This window comes from Salvelinus namaycush, chromosome 2, assembly GCF_016432855.1.
Source record: "Salvelinus namaycush isolate Seneca chromosome 2, SaNama_1.0, whole genome shotgun sequence".
NCBI lineage: Eukaryota > Metazoa > Chordata > Actinopteri > Salmoniformes > Salmonidae > Salvelinus > Salvelinus namaycush.
The window spans coordinates 35,214,604-35,227,963 of record NC_052308.1 but is presented as its reverse complement, the minus strand read 5'-3'; the positions used below and the strand labels follow the sequence as shown (position 1 = coordinate 35,227,963).

Genomic DNA, 13,360 nt, shown 5'->3' with positions numbered 1-13,360 from the left:
GATTTTTCAGGTGATGCTGCAGCACCCTCAACAACCCTACTTCCCCTGGCTATGCGGTGTCCCCTCTCTCTGGTCAGTCTCACTGGAGGAAAGGAAGGAGAAAGCAGGGACCGTAAGAGGCTCTGTGCTCTCTCCCTCCCTCCGCTGAGACTATTGTTATGTTCAAAACAACTGGAAACTCGGAAATCTCCAAGTTAACAACAATGACAATAAACTGCCATGTGGGTAATCACAAGTGGCTTGTTTCTGCTAGTTTCATCTTGTTCTTGATATCATTTCTTGTTTTGAGGTGTTTTGACTGATTTCATGTCAATGCTAGTATGGCAAAAAAAATGCTAGCTAGCTAACTAATAACTGTAACAAAGTATTTAAGAAACAACAAGTGCTCATTGTGCAAATGTAGTTAGTTATGTTTTAAACATTGGAGACAAAATATAGTTTACATGTTGTCAACAATCTATGCCAACCCCGTCTTGTTTTGCCAAAACGTGTTGTTTTGTTGCTAAACAACCAACCCATATATAGTAAACGTAAATTAGTCTTTGAGGCCAGGCTGGGGTAGCCTAGGCCTAAGTGATGAACTCAGTGTTGCAGAAAAGGATCAGAAAACGAAAGCCTGTTTTGAAAGTTATTGTCTTCTACATTTGCCACATAATTATTGATGTTATTGATTATTTTTATTTTCTCTTATTGTTCAGTTGTTCATCTCTTATTTGTTGTAGGTTAACAAATAAGAGATGTTTATATAAATCAGGTTTCAGTAAGCAGCCCAGGCTAGTAATGCTTTCTAACTAGTGGCTATTCTCTTTGGATCTAGATTAAAATGTATTGTACACAGCAGCATGCAAACGTGGAGATATATTTTGATTCACATTGGTTTCACGGGTGATTGTGTGACAGGTTGCCATTATGATAAAGTCTAGATTCTGGAATAGGCCTACATCTGTTGTTTTCTGTATTTTTTTGTCTTGTAGATTTCCATTTTTCATCTGACAGACGGGTCCTATTGTCCTTGAGAGGGGTACCTCTCTCTCCCCCTCCTCTCCCCCATCCTCCTCTCCCCAGCTGTCACTTGAACCCCCTTTTCCCCTGTCCCCCCACCCTCAATGTCCAGAATAACCTCCAAGCCCCCTCACGAACACACAGCCCCAATGGCAGGGCATAGAACAAGACCCAGTGGGCAGCCCCAATCCAGTAACTGAGCCAGTTTAAATTGGTTTTCCTGGGGGAGACATCAGCGGGGAAGTCCAGCCTGCTGCTACAGTTTGTCAAAGGCCAGTACCAGGACTTCAGGGAGAGCACCATTGGGGGTAGAGTACCAACCACACATTACAATAAAATACAGTATTCACCCCCCTTGGCATTTTTCCTATTTTGTTGCCTTACAACCTGGAATTAATGGATTTTTGGGGGGTTTGTGTCGTTTGATTTACACAACACGCCTACAACTTTGAAGATGCAAAATATTTTTTCTTGTGAAACAAACAAGACAAAAAACAGAAAACTTGAGAGTGCATAACTATTCCGACCCCCCAAAGTCAATACTTTGTAGAGACACTTTTTTCAGCAATTACAGCTGCAAGTCCCTTCAAAGTTGTCTCTATAAGCTTGGTACATCTAGCCACTGGGATTTTTTTTCAGAACTGCTCCAGCGCCTTCAAGTTGGATGGGTTCCGCTGGTGTACAGCAATCTTTAAGTCATACCACAGATTCTCAATTGGATTGAGGTCTGGGCTTTGACTCTGCCATTCCAAGACATTTAAATGTTTCCCCTTAAACCACTCGAGAGTTGCTTTAGCAATATGCTTAGAGTCATTGTCCTGCTGGAAGGTGAACCTCCGTCCCAGTCTCAAATCCCTGGAAGACTTAAACAGATTTTCCTCCAGAATTTTCCTGTATTTAGCGCCATCCATCATTCCTTCAATTCTGACCAGTTTCCCAGTCCCTGCCGATAAAAAACACCCCCACAGCATGATGCTGCCACCACCATGCTTCACTGTGGGGATGTTGTTCTCGGGGTGATGAGAGGTGTTAGGTTTGCGCCAGACATAGCGTTTTCCTTGATGGCCAAAAAGCGCAATTTTAGTCTCATCTTACCAGAGTACCTTCTTCCATATGTTTGGGGAGTCTCACACATGCCTTTTGGCGAACACCAAACATGTTTGCTTATTTTTTTCTGCCCACTCTTCCGTAAAGCCCAGCTCTGTGGAGTGTACGGCTTAAAGTGGTCCTATGGACAGATACTCCAATCCCCGCTGTGGAGCTTTGCAGCTTCTTCAAGGTTATCTTTGGTCTCTTTGTTGCCTCTCTGATTAATGGTCTCCTTGCCTGGTCCGTGAGTTTTGGTGGGCGGCCCTCTCTTGGCAGGTTTGTTGTGGTGCCATATTCTTTCCATTTTTGAATAATGGATTTAATGGTGCTCTGTGGGATGTTCAAAGTTTGAAATATTTTTTTAGAACCCAACCCTGATCTGTACTTCTCCACAACTTTGTCCCTAACCTGTTTGGAGAGCTCCTTGGTCTTCATAGTGCCGCTCGCTTGGTGGTGCCCCTTGCTTAGTGGTGTTGCAGACTCTGGGGCCTTTCAGAACAGGTGTATATATAGTGGGGCAAAAAAGTATTTAGTCAGCCACCAATTGTGCAAGTTCTCCCACTTAAAAAGATGAGAGAGGTCTGTAATTTTCATCATAGGTACACTTCAACTATGACAGACAAAATGAGGGAAAAAAATCCAGAAAATTACATTGTAGGATTTTTAATGAATTTATTTGCAAATTATGGTGGAAAATAAGTATTTGGTCAATAACAAAAGTTTATCTCAATACTTTGTTATATACCCTTTGTTGGCAATGACAGAGGTCAAACGTTTTCTGTAAGTCTTCACAAGGTTTTCACACACTGTTGCTGGTATTTTGGCCCATTCCTCCATGCAGATCTCCTCTAGAGCAGTGATGTTTTGGGGCTGTTGCTGGGCAACACGGACTTTCAACACCCTCCAAAGATTTTCTATGGGGTTGAGATCTGGAGACTGGCTAGGCCACTCCAGGACCTTGAAATGCTTCTTACGAAGCCACTCCTTCGTTGCCCGGGCGGTGTGTTTGGGATCATTGTCATGCTGAAAGACCCAGCCACGTTTCATCTTCAATGCCCTTGCTGATGGAAGGAGGTTTTCACTCAAAATCTCACGATACATGGCCCCATTCATTCTTTCCTTTACACGGATCAGTCGTCCTGGTCCCTTTGCAGAAAAACAGCCCCAAAGCATGATGTTTCCACCCCCATGCTTCACAGTAGGTATGGTGTTCTTTGGATGCAACTCAGCATTCTTTGTCCTCCAAACACAACGAGTTGAGTTTTTACCAAAAAGTTCTATTTTGGTTTCATCTGACCATATGACAGTCTCCCAATCTTCTTCTGGATCATCCAAATGCTCTCTAGCAAACTTCAGACGGGCCTGGACATGTACTGGCTTAAGCAGGGGGACACGTCTGGCACTGCAGGATTTGAGTCCCTGGCGGCGTAGTGTGTTACTGATGGTAGGCTTTGTTACTTTGGTCCCAGCTCTCTGCAGGTCATTCACTAGGTCCCCCCGTGTGGTTCTGGGATTTTTGCTCACCGTTCTTGTGATCATTTTGACCCCACGGGATGAGATCTTGCGTGGAGCCCCAGATCGAGGGAGATTATCAGTGGTCTTGTATGTCTTCCATTTCCTAATAATTGCTCCCACAGTTGATTTCTTCAAACCAAGCTGCTTACCTATTGCAGATTCAGTCTTCCCAGCCTGGTGCAGGTCTACAATTTTGTTTCTGGTGTCCTTTGACAGCTCTTTGATCTTGGCCATAGTGGAGTTTGGAGTGTGACTGTTTGAGGTTGTGGACAGGTGTCTTTTATACTGATAACAAGTTCAAACAGGTGCCATTAATACAGGTAACGAGTGGAGGACAGAGGAGCCTCTTAAAGAAGAAGTTACAGGTCTGTGAGAGCCAGAAATCTTGCTTGTTTGTAGGTGACCAAATACTTATTTTCCACCATAATTTGCAAATAAATTAATAAAAAATGCTACAATGTGATTTTCTGGATTTTTCCCCCCTCATTTTGTCTGTCATAGTTGAAGTGTACCTATGATGAAAATTACAGGCCTCTCTCATCTTTTTAAGTGGGAGAACTTGCACAATTGGTGGCTGACTAAATATTTTAATGCCCCACTGTATACTGAGATCATGTGACAGATCATGTGACACTTCGATTGCACTCAGGTGGACTTTATTTAACAAATTATGTGACTTCTGAAGGTAATTGGTTGCACCAGATCTTATTTAGGGACTTCATAGCAAAGGGGGTGAATACATGCAGTTGAAGTCAGAAGTTTACATACACTTAGGCTGGAGTCATTAAAACTCGTTTTTTCAACCACTCCACAAATTTATTTTTGGCAAGTCGGTTAGGACATCTACTTTGTGCATGACACAAGTAATTTTTCCAACAATTGTTTACAGACGGATTATTTCACTGTATCACAATTCCAGTGGGTCAGAAGTTTACATACACCAAGTTGACTGTGCCTTTAAACAGCTTAGAAAATTCCAGAAAATTATGTCATGGCTTTAGAAGCTTCTGATAGGCTAATTGACATAATTTGAGTCAATTGGAAGTGTACCTGTGGATGTATTTCAAGGCCTACCTTCAAACTCAGTGTCTCTGCTTGACATCATGGGAAAATCAAAAGAAATCGGCCAAGACCTCCAAATTTTTTTTGTAGAACTCCACAAGTCTGGTTCATCCTTGGGAGCAATTTCCAAATGCCTGAAGGTACCACGTTCATCTGTACAAACAATAGTACGTAAGTATAAACACCACAGGACCACGCAGCCGTCATACCGCTCAGGAAGGAGACGCGTTCTGTCTCCTAGAGATGAACGGACTTTGGTGCGAAAAGTGCAAATCAATCCCCGAACAACAGCAAAGGGCCTTGTGAAGATGCTGGAGGAAACAGGTCCAAAAGTATCTACACTGCTCAAATAAATAAAGGGAACACTTAAACAACACAATGTAACTCCAAGTCAATCACACTTCTGTGAAATCAAACTGTCCACTTAGGAAGCAACACTGATTGACAATAAATTTCACATGCTGTTGTGCAAATGGAATAGACAAAAGGTGGAAATTATAGGCAATTAGCAAGACACCCCCCAAAAAGGAGTGATTCTGCAGGTGGTGACCACAGACAACTTCTCAGTTCCTATGCTTCCTGGCTGATGTTTTGGTCACTTTTGAATGCTGGCGGTGCTCTCACTCTAGTCGTAGCATGAGACGGAGTCTACAACCCACACAAGTGGCTCAGGTAGTGCAGTTCATCCAGGATGGCACATCAATGCGAGCTGTGGCAAAAAGGTTTGCTGTGTCTGTCAGCGTAGTGTCCAGAGCATGGAGGCGCTACCAGGAGACAGGCCAGTACATCAGGAGACGTGGAGGAGGCCGTAGGAGGGCAACAACCCAGCAGCAGGACCGCTACCTCCGCCTTTGTGCAAGGAGGTGCACTGCCAGAGCCCTGCAAAATGACCTCCAGCAGGCCACAAATGTGCATGTGTCTGCTCAAACGGTCAGAAACAGACTCCATGAGGGTGGTATGAGGGCCCGACGTCCACAGGTGGGGGTTGTGCTTACAGCCCAGCACCGTGCAGGACGTTTGGCATTTGCCAGAGAACACCAAGATTGGCAAATTCGCCACTGGCGCCCTGTGCTCTTCACAGATGAAAGCAGGTTCACACTGAGCACATGAGCACATGTGACAGACGTGACAGAGTCTGGAGACGCCGTGGAGAACGTTCTGCTGCCTGCAACATCCTCCAGCATGACTGGTTTGGCGGTGGGTCAGTCTGGTGTGGGGTGGCATTTCTTTGTGGGGCCGCACAGGCCTCCATGTGCTCGCCAGAGGTAGCTTGACTGCCATTAGGTACCGAGATGAGATCCTCAGACCCTTTGTGAGACCATATGCTGACACATGCACATTTGTGGCCTGCTGGAGGTCATTTTGCAGGGCTCTGGCAGTGCACCTCCTTGCACAAAGGCGGAGGTAGCGGTCCTGCTGCTGGGTTGTTGCCCTCCTACGGCCTCCTCCACGTCTCCTGATGTACTGGCCTGTCTCCTGGTAGCGCCTCCATGCTCTGGACACTACGCTGACAGACACAGCAAACCTTTTTGCCACAGCTCGCATTGATGTGCCATCCTGGATGAACTGCACTACCTGAGCCACTTGTGTGGGTTGTAGACTCCGTCTCATGCTACCACTAGAGTGAGAGCACCGCCAGCATTCAAAAGTGACCAAAACATCAGCCAGGAAGCATAGGAACTGAGAAGTTGTTTGTGGTCACCACCTGCAGAATCACTCCTTTTTTGGGGGTGTCTTGCTAATTGCCTATAATTTCCACCTTTTGTCTATTCCATTTGCACAACAGCATGTGAAATTTATTGTCAATCAGTGTTGCTTCCTAAGTGGACAGTTTGATTTCATAGAAGTGTGATTGACTTGGAGTTACATTGTGTTGTTTAAGTGTTCCCTTTATTTTTTTGAGCAGTGTATATCCACAGTAAAACGAGTCCTATATCGACATAACCTGAATGGTCACTCCGCAAGGAAGAAGCCACTGCTCCAAAACCGCCATAAAAAAGCCAAACTACGGTTTGCAACTGCACATGGGGACAAAGATCGTACTTTTTGGAGAAATGTCCTCTGGTCTGAGGAAACAAAAATAGAACTGTTTGGCCATAATGACCATCGTTATCATTGGAGGAAAAAGGGGGTGTCACGATCGTCTTGATGAGGAAGAGTGGACCAAGGCGCAGCGGGATACGAATACATCTTTTTATTAGAAGATGAAACGAGACACTTTGACAAACTAACAAAACAACAAACGACCGTGAAGCTATAAACGAAAGTGCACACACAAGCTACTAACGTTCAACATAGACAATTACCCACAAACACCTAAAGCCTATGGCTGCCTTAAATATGGCTCCCAATCAGAGACAACAATAAACAGCTGTCTCTGATTGAGAACCAAATCAGGCAACCATAGACTTTCCTAAACACCTACACTGAACACAACCCCATACATACTACAAAACCCCCTAAACAATACACACACCCTAAACTAGACAAAACACACAAACATCCCCCATGTCACACCCTGACCTAACTAAACTAATAAAGAAAATCAATATAACAAAGGCCAGGGTGTGACAGTACCCCCCCCCCCCAAAGGTGCGGACTCCGGCCGCAAAACCTGACACAGAAGGGGAGGGTCCGGGTGGGCCTTCCTATGGTGGCGGCTCGGGTGCGGGACGTGGACCCCCCTCCACCATAGTCACTACCCGCTTTGGTGGCGCCTCTGGAACTGCGAGTCCCGGACTGATTTCCATCCCATAGGGCGCCACTGGACGGAGGGGCAGCTCCGGACTGAGGGGCGGATCCTGGCTGACTGGCTCTGGCGGGTCATGGCTGGCTGACGGCTCTGGCTGGTCATGGTTGGCTGACGGCTCTGGCTGGTCATGGCTGGCTGACGGCTCTGGCTGGTCATGGCTGGCTGACGGCTCTGGCTGGTCATGGCTGGCTGACGGCTCTGGCTGGTCATGGCTGGCTGACGGCTCTGGCTGGTCATGGCTGGCTGACGGCTCTGGCTGGTCATGGCTGGCTGACGGCTCTGGCTGGTCATGGCTGGCTGACGGCTCTGGCTGGTCATGGCTGGCTGACGGCTCTGGCTGGTCATGGCTGGCGGACGGCTCTGGCTGGTCATGGCTGGCGGACGGCTCTGGCTGGTCATGGCTGGCGGACGGCTCTGGCTGGTCATGGCTGGCGGACGGCTCTGGCTGATCCTGTCTGGCGGACGGCTCTAGCGGCTCCTGTCTGGCGGACGGCTCTAGCGGCTCCTGTCTGGCGGACGGCTCTGAAGGCTCATGGCAGACGGGCGGCTTTGCATGCTCAGTACAGACGGGCGGCTCTGAAGGCTCAGTACAGACGGGCAGTTCATGCGGCGCTTGGCAGACGGACAGTTCAGACGGCGTTGGGCAGACGGGCAGTTCAGGCGCCGTTGGGCAGACGGGCAGTTCAGACGGCGTTGGGCAGACGGGCAGTTCAGACGGCGTTGGGCAGACGGGCAGTTCAGGCGCCGCTGGGCAGACGGGCAGTTCAGGCGCCGCTGGGCAGACGGCAGACTCTGGCCGGCTGAGACGCACTGTAGGCCTAGTGCGTGGTGCCGGAACTGGTGGTACCGGGCTGGGGACACGCATCTCAGGGCGAGTGCGGGGAGCAGCAACAGGATGCACAGGACTCTGGAGACGCACAGGAGGCTTGGTGCGTGGTGTAGGCACTGGTGGTAATAGGCTGGCGACACGCACCACAGGGCTAGTGCGTGGAGGAGGAACAGGGCTCTGGAGACGCACAGGAAGCCTGATGCGTGGTGTAGGCACTGGTGGTACTGGGCTGGGACGAGGAGGTGGCGCCGGAAATACCGGACCGTGCAGGCGTACTGGCTCCCTTGAGCACTGAGCCTGCCCAACCTTACCTGGTTGTATGCTCCCCATCGCCCGACCAGTGCGGGGAGGTGGAATAACCCGCACCGGGCTATGTAGGCGAACCGGGGACACCATGCGTAAGGCTGGTGCCATGTAAGCCGGCCCGAGGAGACGCACTGGAGACCAGACGCGTTGAGCCGGCTTCATGGCACCTGGCTCAATACTCAATCTAGCCCGGCCGATACGAGGAGCTGGTATGTACCGCACCGGGCTATGCACAGTACAGGAGACACCATGCGCTCTACTGCATAACACGGTGTCTGCCCGTACTTTCGCTCTCCACGATAAGTACAGGGAGTAGGCGCAGGTCTCCTACCTGACTTCGCCACACTCCCTTTTAGCCCCCCCCCCCACGAAATGTTTTGGGCTGACTCACAGGCTTCCTACCGCGTCGTCGTGCTGCCTCCATTCGCCGGTATCCCTCCTCGCATTGCGCCAGAGAATCCCAGGCGGGCTCCGGCATTCGCCCTGGGTCGTTCGCCCACCTGTCGATCTCCTCCCACGTAGTGTAGCCCAGATCCTGCTCCCATTTCCATAAATCCTGTGTAGGTGGGTCCTGTTGCTGTTTCACACGCTGCTTGGTCCTGGGTTGGTGGGTAATTCTGTCACGATCGTCTTGATGAGGAAGAGTGGACCAAGGCGCAGCGGGATACGAATACATCTTTTTATTAGAAGATGAAACACGAAACGAGACACTTTGACAAACTAACAAAACAACAAACGACCGTGAAGCTATAAACGAAAGTGCACACACAAGCTACTAACGTTCAACATAGACAATTACCCACAAACACCTAAAGCCTATGGCTGCCTTAAATATGGCTCCCAATCAGAGACAACAATAAACAGCTGTCTCTGATTGAGAACCAAATCAGGCAACCATAGACTTTCCTAAACACCTACACTGAACACAACCCCATACATACTACAAAACCCCCTAAACAATACACACACCCTAAACTAGACAAAACACACAAACATCCCCCATGTCACACCCTGACCTAACTAAACTAATAAAGAAAATCAATATAACAAAGGCCAGGGTGTGACAGGGGGAGGCTTGCAAGCCGAATAACACAATCCCAACCGTGACGCACAGGGGTGGCAGGATCATGTTGTGGGTGTGCTTTGCTGCAGGAGGGACTAGTGCACTTCACAAAATAGATGGTATCACGAGGAAGGAAAATTATGTGGATATATTGAAGCAACATCTCAAGACATCAGTCAGGAATTTAAAGCTTGGTCGCAAATGGGTCTTCCAAATGGACAATAACCCCAAGCATACTTACAAAGTTGTGGCAAAATGGCTTAAGGACAACAAAGTCAAGGTATTGGAGTGGCCATCACAAAGCCCTGACCTCAATCCTATAGAACATTTGTGGGCAGAACTGAAAAAGTGTGTGCGAGCAAGGAGGCCTGCAAACCTGACTCAGTTACTCCAGCTCTGTCAGGAGGAATGGGCCAAAATTCACCCAACTTATTGTGGGAAGCTTGTGGAAGGCTACCCGAATCATTTGACCCAAGTTAAACAATTTAAAGGCAATGCTACCAAATACTAATTGAGTGTATGTAAATGTCTGACCCACTGGGAATGTGATGAAAGAAATAAAAGCTGAAATAAATAATTCTCTCTATTATTATTCTGACATTTCACATTCTTAAAATAAAGTGGTGATCCTAACTGACCTAAAACAGGGAATTTTTGCTAGTATTAAATGTCAGGAATTGTGAAAAACTGAGTTTAAATGTATTTGGCCAAGGTGTATGTAAACTTCTGACTTCAACTGTATGCATGCACTACTTTTCCATTTTTCATTTTTTTTAAACAAGTTATCTTTTTCACTTCACCAATTTGGACCATTTTGTGTATGTCCATTACATTCAATCCAAATAAAAATCAATTTAAATTACAGGTTGTAATGCAACAAAATAGGAAAAACACACTTTTGCAAGGCACTGTACATCTGGTCATCTGACTTCCTCCTATCTGCCCACATTATTCCCCTTTTCACAGAGACTTGTTTACATTTTGCACACTTTCCTTCTTTGTCCTTCTTTTGAATCTGTATTATTTTCCCTCAATCTATGTACCCGTCATCTCCTCCTCTCATTCCTATTTTCTAGGCTAACAGCAATGTTCTCTTCTTTCCTCAGTTGCCTTTCTGACTCAGATGGTGAGTGTGGACAGTGCCATGAGGAAGTTTGAGATCTGGGACACGGCTGGTCAGGAGCTCTACCACAGCCTAGCACCTACGTGCTACAGAGGAGCCCAGGCAGCCATAGTGGTCTATGACATCACCAGCACAGTATCAACATCTTAGATGATAACATCTCCCTCTCCCTTTCAAATGCTCTGTCTCTCCCACAATCCTCCTCTCCAGCCCTTCTCCTTCCTGCATAATGACTCCCATCTTTTCCCTGTTAATCTCTCCATCTCTTCACCTTTCCTCTCACTTTTTCCACTCATTTGTAGTGAAGTAATTCTCCAACAATGCTAAGCGTCTGTTAATAATTTTCGCCAGAAATGTTGCATATATCCTGCATTTACACTATACCACTGTGCAGAGGTTTGAGACAGATGTTTGAGAAGGACATTCATACCGGTCTAGCAGTACATCTTCCCTGTTCCTTCTGCTCATATCTCGTCTTTATTTTCTATTCTGGATAGGATACCTTTGTATGAGCCAAAACCTGGGTGAGCGAGCTCCAGAAACTTGTGGGCAACAAAGTGGAAAAAGTACCCAACTGTCATACTTGAAAATGACTCAAGTAAAAGTCACCCAGTAAAATTCTACATGAGTAAAAGTCTAAAAGTATTTGGTTTAAAATATACTTAAGTATCAAAAGTAAAAGTATAAATCATTTAAAAAAATTATTATATTAAGAAACCAGATGGCACCATTTTCTTTTCTTTTTTTTTAAATTACGGAAAGCCAGGGACACTCCAACACTCAGACATAATTTACAAACAAAGCATGTGTGTTTAGTGAGTCAGCTAGATCAGAGGCAGTAGGGATGACCAGGGATGTTTGGTTGATATGTGTGTGAATTTGACTATTTTCCTGTCCTGCTAAGCATTCAAAATGTAACGAGTACTTTTGGTTTTCAAGGAAAATGTATGTAGTAAAAAGTACAATATTTTCTTAAGGAATGTAGTGAAGTAAAAGTAGTAGTCAAAAATATAAATAGTAAAGTAAAGTACAGATACCCCAAAAAACGACTTTAAAGTATTTTTACTTAAGTACTTTACACCACTGGCAACAAGTCCGATCAGTCTGCTAACAGAGCGGTGGAGTATACGGTAGGCTCCTGTGTGTATACCTCACATCCAAGTCAGTGAGATAATGGCCAAAGGCTTGTGCAGTGATGTGTGTGTAGCAGGTCTACATTTCTGCAGGGTTTTTCGAGGATGTTCAGGGCTAAGCTGCTGACAACAGTCTTCAAATTCATATGGTTGAAATGGGCTGGAGATGATACTGTGGCCTTCTTTCTCGAGGACTTCAATATTCTATGTTATATACTCAATGTTATGAGACAAAACTCATCACAACAAATCAACCAAAACAAATCATAATTCCTTTGACAGAGCATTTGTTTTGCCATGGATAGTTTACTCCTCATCATGACACCACTAAGGTATAGTGTCCCTATATATCCACAAGAGGGTGATAAAACCTCATGGTACACACAATATGAGCAGCTATCAATCACCTTGTTTATACCGTTGCCATCTCAACTATAAGCAACACATACTAGAATTGTTCTATGTGGTCCTCTATGTTGATATGTCTTTTTTCTAGCCAAGAAACTGCCCAAGAGTGAGCCACTGGGTGGAGTAGCAGGTAGTGCTCAGGTTCGAGGAGGACCTCCAATAGATCTCAGGCAGCCTACCCAGACAACTCCAGCCCAGTGCTGTGGAAACAGAGGAGGGAAGGGGGGAGAACAGGAGAAGCAAATGAAGTGTACAACAGTACCAAATGAAGGTGTTTCACAGCAAGCTCACAACTGAGGGAGCAGGGAAGGCTAAAGAGATTTTCCAGAGAAGAAAGGGAGAGTGAGAGAGAGATAGAAGTGCAGCATGCAAATGAAAGAGGGAGTGAAAGGAATTATAAGGGACAAATATATAGAGCAATGGGAGGAAAACAAACACTAGATTAAGATTAATTTCTATCTTATCACTTTCCAAAGTGTTTTTGTCAACACTACTGGACAGCCACTGATAAATACATGAATGATCTGAAAGTGATCCTTACGCTCCTTAGTCTTACGCATTATTATAACACTCCTTTAACCTTTCCACATTTTCATGGGTTTATTTGATATTATGATAATAATTCGGGAAAGTCGTAAGATTTCGTAAGAATGGAAGGAGATTACAGTGGCAAGAATTAATGGGCATTAATATGGAGTTGGTCCCCCTTTGCTGCTATAACAGCTTCCACTCTTCTAGGAAAGCTTTCCACTAGATGTTATTAGAACATTGCTGCGAAGACTTGCTGCGGGGAAGAGCATTAGTGAGGTCGGAAACTGAAGTTGGGCGATTAGGCCTGGCTCGCAGTCAGTGTTCCAATTCATCCCAAAGGTGTTCGATGGGGTTGAGGTCAGGGCTCTGTGCAGCCCAGCCAAGTTATCCCACACCGATCTCGACAAACCATTTCTGTATGGACCTTGCTTTGTGCATGGGGGCAATGTCATGCTGAAACAGGAAAGGGCCTTCCCCAAACTTGGAAGCACAGAATTGTCTAGATTGTCACTATATGCTGTAGCGTTAAGATTTCCCTTCATTGGAC

At 46.1% G+C, this 13,360-nt stretch overlaps 1 pseudogene; it reads left to right on the top strand.

Moving 5' to 3' along the window:
- The first annotated feature begins 1,151 nt into the window (after window positions 1-1,151).
- Window positions 1,152-12,409, top strand: LOC120021351 (annotated as a pseudogene).
- Window positions 12,410-13,360: the final 951 nt, after the last annotated feature.